The sequence below is a fragment of the Astatotilapia calliptera genome, chromosome 15, assembly GCF_964374335.1.
Source record: "Astatotilapia calliptera chromosome 15, fAstCal68.1, whole genome shotgun sequence".
Taxonomy (NCBI): domain Eukaryota; kingdom Metazoa; phylum Chordata; class Actinopteri; order Cichliformes; family Cichlidae; genus Astatotilapia; species Astatotilapia calliptera.
The window spans coordinates 6,343,727-6,351,734 of NC_137436.1; positions in this window are offsets into that span (position 1 = coordinate 6,343,727).

Below are 8,008 nucleotides of genomic sequence, written 5' to 3' on the forward strand. Positions count from 1 at the left end.
CGAGGCTGCCGGACACTGGCGCCACCGGGCCCTCTGACCACCACCAGTAGGCAACGGGTGAAGTGTCTTGCCCAAGGACACAACGTAGCGTAGATATAGCCAGTTAGGTCACATACTGGCTTTGTAAGACTGTGGTCCAGTAACTATCCCTAATATTTAGACCTGCATGTCCCTCCTTACCTTACGGTTTAAATAACAAAAAAAACCAAGGAAAAATCAAGTCATGTTTCTCCGAAAGTGGTGTCAACGTAGTGGCACACAGGTAAATCAAACTTCCACTAAATGTGTTTTAGTTGCTAACAGCAACACTTACCTTGCCCCTTAAGCCAGATGGTTGACTGGTGAAAGTTGCTCAAGAAGTGCTCCAACTGTTTCACATAGATAGAGAAATAAATCCTTAGTGCATCAACAGCTCGTGTGGCCAAATACCTTTTTTTTCCTGTGTGTGTAACTGTGATCAACCACAGCAGGGCACACGTGCGATCCCTCATCAGCTGTGCAGCTGATGTGTTACGGAGCGAGACAGCTCGCGCCTTCTCACCTCCTCGGCTGTGCCACACACTTCAGCTTGCTGAGGAGCTCGGGCTTTTAATCTCCCAGCCTTTCAACGTTTCAGTCGATTTATGTACTGCTATAGCTTTGCTTACTTTGCAGCAGTTTACTTCAATTGCTGGACTGAACTTAAGTAATTTCTTGAGTAGCTGCATGGTTACTGATGCATAATGAAATAAACCCAGATCAAAAACATTGGTGTAGCCCTGCCTCTCGCCTAATGGCAGCTGGGATAAGCTCCAGCCCTCCTAAATTAGATAAGTGGAAGAGAATGAATGGGTGGATTGATGGGTGGCTATTATAGTGCAGGCTGAACAATAACTGTACTAGACTTCACGAGTATCAATATATACTGTTCAAAACAATGAAAGGAACACTATGAAAACACATCAGAACTCAAACAATGAAACAGATCTATATTTATACTATACTGATATCAACTGGGGTGATCTGTTAAGAATGGAATGAAAGGATAGAAATGGAAATTTGCAACCTACAGAACTCAAAGATAGCTTGAAAAGTGTCAAAATGAAGCGATGGGCTAGTCCATTTTCATTGTAGAAACTCAAAATGGTACTCACGAGTTTGTTTGGCCCCAGTGTGACCTCTGCCGGGCTTGTAGAGGTGTGTGTGCCCTCTATGGATATGCCTCCCCACATCATTACTGACCCACCACCAAACCGGTCATGCTGAATGTTGTTACAGGTAGCACGTTCTCCATGGTTTCTTAAGACCCTTTAACGTTTGTCCCATGTATTCAGGGTAAATGCACTCTCATTTTGTCAATCTCATCAGATTCAGGTCCACATTCTTGCATCTCATTCCTCAATATCTGCACAAAACAACTTGAAGCTACTAAAAATGAACTGAGGGCATGGCTATACCTATATTTTTAAGGATTAATATGTATAAAAGACTGAGCTTATATGCGCTATGGTCTGAAAGCACTGAAAGATTAACACATTGTTAGTCATATTCTGTCACTCTGTACTTTCAGACCCGTCTGTAAACTTTCCAAGGTCCCCAGAGCAGCAATGGCATTTTGCAATACACGGAATAAAAAACTGAAAAAAAAAAGCCACCAAAGCTGCACAAATGACAGAGTGGAGGCAAATAGAACTGAAGTTCATACTTCAAAAAAAGTACAGACAAGGAAGTAAAACATATTAATCTCTTTTTCTTTGTCATGTTCGCTTGAACAGTGATTGACAGAAGGTATAACTCTGTAATAAAGGTATCAATGTGGAACTAACGTGCAGATAGGGCTGCACAAACACATACAGATCATCAATTACTTAATCTGCTTTATTCACATGTATCCACGTCAACAGATTAACCCCATTTCAACAGGGCTTAATTTGGGTGCGTTTCTGTGTATTTTATTGCATTAAAAATCAGACATTAGCAGCATGTGCGCTCAGTGCTACTCCCTTGTGTTTTTACCAGCAACAACAGCAGTGATGTGGGCAGTTTACTGACATAATCATCTAATAAACAGACTAATTACCACGACACATCTGGAGGGTAAATTGAATGGTTTGCAGATTAGCAGAGTAGGAACGGCTGCCAGGAGGGTGAACAGCGTTAACACAGCTGTCACGGATAATAGCAACGCATCGTGTATTGGGATGAGCCATGCTGAATTAGTAATGGAAGTGACTCATCCGTTCAGAAGCATGTTGGTTTCTGGAGCGGTGAATGCCGGACTGGATTTTTTTTTATAAGGTTAAAAAGAAGCAAAGGACTTTTTTTTAAATTGTTTTTTTTATCCAGACAAAATCCTAAACCGGATGTTGCAGATTTTCACTTTCAGATGCAGCTTTATAACGGTGCCTTTATGTGTTTGAAGAATATCAAAGGCCAGTTCCTTCCCTAAATACAGCCACATGTTTTGGTGGCTGTCACGGTGTTTAAAGAAACCTCACTGCGTGTTGTCATTATATCACGCTGAAGCCTCTTCCAGTTGTTCCCGATCCCTTTGCGCTGAATCCCGAGTAATTAGGCAGAAAACGGAGTTTCCCTGCCGCGTGTCATTGAAAGAGCCTTGTGGCTATAGTTCCAGTGTGCTAGTGTGTGTTTGTGCGTCTATCTGTGGGTTTGTGCGCTTGCCACGAAGCAGCAGTAGGGGTGCCAGCCTTGTTGCCATAGCAGCCCAAGATGTGCTCTGGACCCCTGCCTGAGGAGTAAACTCACTCACAGAAATGAACGCAAACTGAGCTTTTTATAAAAACATAATAACCCCCCAACAACCAGTCATTTAATGAAGCCAAAATATAAATTATAAGAGTTAAATAGAGTTTTAATCCTGTGGCTCGATCCAATAGGCTCCTGTACTGTCCCACAGTGATGACAGGCAGATCAGGTAAGGCCTGAAAGGTTTACGTGTGCTTGACCTGAATGTGTCGAAGCACAGCTGACAGAGTAAAGCGATGAAGTACACTTTATAAATAAATGAAAGAAATGCATTCTAAATATAGGCAGAGACAAGCCCCCTTATTCCCATATCTGTTCCAGTGCTGCTTTGGTAAGCCAAAAGTCTCAAGAGGAGCTGTTCTGAAAAGCTGCAGGGGTGCGCACCCCTCTTTACTGCAGCAGAGATCAAAATTTACTAATAGCAGCATTATGGCTTTCAACTTCTAAAACTGGCTTTGACCTTTCCAGCTTCATCCTCACATGTTGTTTTAGCGTCTAAAGTTAGAAAGGGTTTATGACATTTTGCTTTTTTATGTGTCACAATGAAGGGAGCTAAATGCAGTTCGTTTTGGTGGAGGGTTGTTCATCATTCAGGAGGATTTCGGGTACAAAGAAAACCCACAACATGTATATTTTATGTATCTTGGACCAAGAAAGCTTTATAAAAAAGCTCCCAGTGACACGTACATGATGTCTAACTTATGCAAGATTAAAACTAAGAGGAACTACGTTACAGCGGTGTTACTTTGGAGCTTGTTAATGTCATTTCTCAGCTTGTGTGAGTCTGTAAGGCATATGATTGGCTGACATTTACCTATATCGTTACAGAAAATATTTGGCATTTTGCCATGAAGACGCTGTGGTGTTCCAGCTGTAGAAAATGGAGAAAGTCAACTCTTAACACTTCTCTTCTCTAATGTGTTAATTGTCACATTTAATGAATTAGTCTTTTTTTGTTTACCACTGGTCCAGCAAGCGGCCCACTGGGAATCCTCCCAAAGCTTCCACTCTGGCACCGCATCACAATAAATGAAAAATAATATTGTGACTATTTGAAAATGTGGCCCAAGATACTTCATGTACATAAAGAAATGATCAAAGAAGAATATTAGTTAAGACGTTTAAGAAAAATCTATATACCTAAAAATGCTGAACCATATACTTTTTTGATGTTAATGCACCTCAGCACTCAGCACTCGACCTCAGTGTAGGGCTAAGTGCATGTTTTGTTTGGTTTGTTTGTTTTTTACACCTGTGGCAATGGGACTGGCAACACTTGAATTTAAAGATTTGGAGGTGTGGCCCAATACTTTTGTCCATATAGCATATTTATAGCTGCTGTCATTCTGTGTCAGCGTGAATAACTACCAAGGTTACGCTCACCTTTGGTGACGATTGGTGCATTTTTCTGAAAGCAGATGAGCTAAAGAGTAAAATAACCTACTCTATTAGCATGCTCATGATTATTAATCAAAATCCAGCATAATATCTTCAAAATCTGATTTTCTTGGATTGAAAATGATGTTTTTTACTGCTTAGTATTAGTTTTCTATTCACCTTTTCAACCCAAATAAACACGTGTTGGTTGGTACCGGGAGGGAAGGAAGTCGTTTCCTGTGCAAATGCTAAGAACCAAAAATTCAGTCACATGTTGTTGCTTTCAGTAAAACATTTAAACTAAACTGTGCATCAGGACTCAACAATACCTCTGGAGTGAGACAAAGACAAACAGCTGTGTATGGTCCACATCTACACATCAGCTATGCCCGAGAATCAAATTAATTTGACAGTGATATAAGGATATCTAAAAATACTTTGATGCCTCTGCAGCAAAGCTCATTAGAGAGAACACGCACACACGCACGCACGCACGCACGCACGCACGCACGCACGCACGCACACACACACACACACACACACACACACACACACTGTGCCAATACCAGGTGAGTCACTAGTGGGCTTTGCATCTGTATCATATTACTTTCTAAATACAGTCTCTGCCTTTCTAGTTCTCCTCCCATCTGTTTCTTCTCTCTCTTGTGGTTTCCTGTTTCTTACCTCCTCATTTCCCCCACACTCACCCGCCACCTTCACCATCGCTTCTCCTCTCTTCCTACCTGCCTTTCAATTACTCCTTCTCCCTCCCCTGTTCTTGTATTCTCCCATACTCCCTCCACTTCCCGCCTTCTGCCTCTACTGTATGTCTCTGATCCCCTGCTTTCCACCGCTGTCCTCCGTTCTCGCTGTACTCTCTCTCCTTTCCATGGACATGACAGCAGAAACTAGCAGAGAGCTCCAACATAAGCTGTTGACTAAGGGCCTGAGTGTGGTAATATTTCACACACTCTTGAGTGAGTGCTACTCAGACAGGCAGGTGGAGAGAGCCACTAATGAGAAAACCTTTGAGACTATAATGGTACAAATGAGAGAAATAGATAAATCTGCCCAAGTGCCACTATCTCAGTTATTTGTTGCTCTGGATAGTCCCGTCTGCTGTCTCTTATTCCAAACAACAGGATGTGATATCATTACATGACATTTTGAGATAATCACGTCAGGTTTTCCTGCTAAACATAAATGTTTAGGTACAGTGTATTTCTTTTAATGAGGTTTCCCTGAAGTAGCTTGTACTCACATTTCAGTTTTAATCAATCAAACATCAGTACGAATATTAAATGGGTAATGAGGGATACAGCGCAATATATTTGATTGGACTCGCTTTTTAAGTGTCTGAAGTCGATGAACAGTAGTGGACACAAGGAGCAGAGAGAAAGAGACTCATGGGAAATTAATGCTTTGTGAAGGTTTGTAATGGACACATCCATGGGTATAGAGTGAGCCAGTGTGGGTGGACTAACAGAGAGGTCACATAACTAACCGTTCTTGTGAGTGTGTGTGTTTTGTTCTTTGTGTGAATGTTTGTGGTCTCCATGAGGGACTGGAATGACTCTTACAAGTCAGCAAACTAAAAGCTTTGCCACGCAATGCTCACCTCTACGTCTACATAAGACATGCAGTGTACTGTTAGTGTACACTGCATGCAAAACACACACACACACACACACACACACACACACACACACACACACACACACACACACACACACACACACACACACACACACACAGGGACGCCCAGCTGTTGCAGGAGGATTTGCAGTCTCTGTTCTCATTAATAACCTACAGTGGATGCATGAATGAGCTAATCTGTGTGTAAGCATACATGTCTGTGAATGAGGCTGTTAAAAGTACTTTTACACATGCATTCATGAGCATGTATGAGACCATCCTATACTGACTTACGCTTTTACAAAAATGCACACACATTCATACGTTTATGTGGAAGTGAATATGTGTGCAGAGGTCAGTGTGTGCGTGCTTACACTGTGAAACCCCTGTATTTCCTTTCTTTCCAGGCTTGATCTGCCTAATCAACCAATCAAGAGGAAGCAACCCACATCTGTCTTAACGAGGCGATTAAATTAGTGCTACTGAAAGGAACAGCCTCGGGGCTCTCACACCCCCTCCTCCTGATGCTCCTCTTGTTTTCTCCTCTTCCAGCTTTCTCTCTCTCTTTCTCTATCTTAATTGCTATTCCCTCTCTCCAGCATCTTCCCCACTGCAGCCCCCTCGCTGTTTCTCTTATTTCCTTCATTCATCATTTTTGCTTCTTTCTATATTCTTCTATGCACTTCTCTCTTTCTGGCCCCACATTCCCCTCCGTTCTAATGCCAGCTATTGTCCTCGTTTGTCTGTTCTTACTACTCGCCTAATTGTAGTTATCAGTCATGTACCTTGTTACAGAGCTGCTAAATTGGCCACAGGAAATACAAACAGTGCAATTGTGGCTGTGTGTGCATTCAGGGCACACAGCGCTAAGTATACAGTGTGCATTCAGGGCACACAGCGCTAAGTATAGGCCATCTACCTATTAGCTGTGCTAAGCGTCAAACATGTAATCAGTGGATCGAAATAGGGTTTTTGTCTATATTTGTGGCTATAAATATGTTGCAAAGTGAAGTTATTTTAACTTTCCAGAGATTTACTTGCTTTTGGAGTCAGCATCATGTGACCATTCAAGTCACTGCACTTTCTGATACTTAGACATTGCATTCACTCTGCATTCAACCTACTTACTATATTACAGTGTTGGCGAGTTCACACTGTTGTCCAAGAAGTTTCAGCTAAAGTTTAAAAAAAAACTGAAAGTTTAAAAAAGGGAGAATGAAGTAATCAATCGTGTATGAGTTATAGCCTACAGATGAGAAATAGATCAAAGTAGAAAAATGATGTTGGAAGAGCTTGAAGAATTCCTGGTAGAGTTTGCAGAGTTCAATAAAACCCTGGTGAACCAATATAAAAAAATAAAACCTTAAAAAAACACAATCCCTATGATGATGATGGTGTCCTTCCTATGTTTATACTCATCAAACATTTGGTGAGCTTTCATGCTTTGTGTATTGATAATTATATTCATAAACAGCTGTAACCTGCTTTGTACTTTAACGACTTAGCATGATATACAGGACATTTACAGTTTGTGTTTCATGTATTGCTTCATGCTTGCAACTCAGAGCAAACAGCTCTTCCAACACTGAAGCAGATGGAACGCAACAGAAGACCAAGCACGGAATAAAATGCAGTAATGAGACAACAACAAAAAAATGACCATCACAGTCAGATGACTGAAGGTCCATGCTGACTAATGAATCCTGGTTTCTGTTCTCACATGCTGATGGTGGGTTGAGAAATTGGCATAAATAACCACAACCAAAAATCTGCTGTGAGTTGGGTGAACATCGCACACTGTTAACAATCATGGAGTTGTGGAGTTCTCCTGATAGATGCTTTTGAAACAACCTATTATTGACCTTTAGTCCATATTGGTTTTATAGATATTTAAATGGTTTTGTTTAAATAACTACGATTGAAGAATTTCCAAGAAATCTGCTGCTAAATTAATTCCCCTTCAACATGCAAAAAAGCATCTGTAGTGTTTCTGAAGCTCCTGATCTTCCTTCTTCTATACTGGGTGTCTGATCAGGGTGTTTCTAATTTCCTCGACTGCCAAGACATGGATAGGAACATGAGCATGCACATAAAAACAGCGTCATGTGACCATTCAAGTTACTGCATTCAACCTACTTACTATATTACAGTATTGGCGAGTTCACACTGTTGTCCAAGAAGTTTCAGCTAAAGTTAAAAAAAACCTGAAAGTTTAAAAAAGGGAGAATGAAGTAATCAATCGTGTATGAGT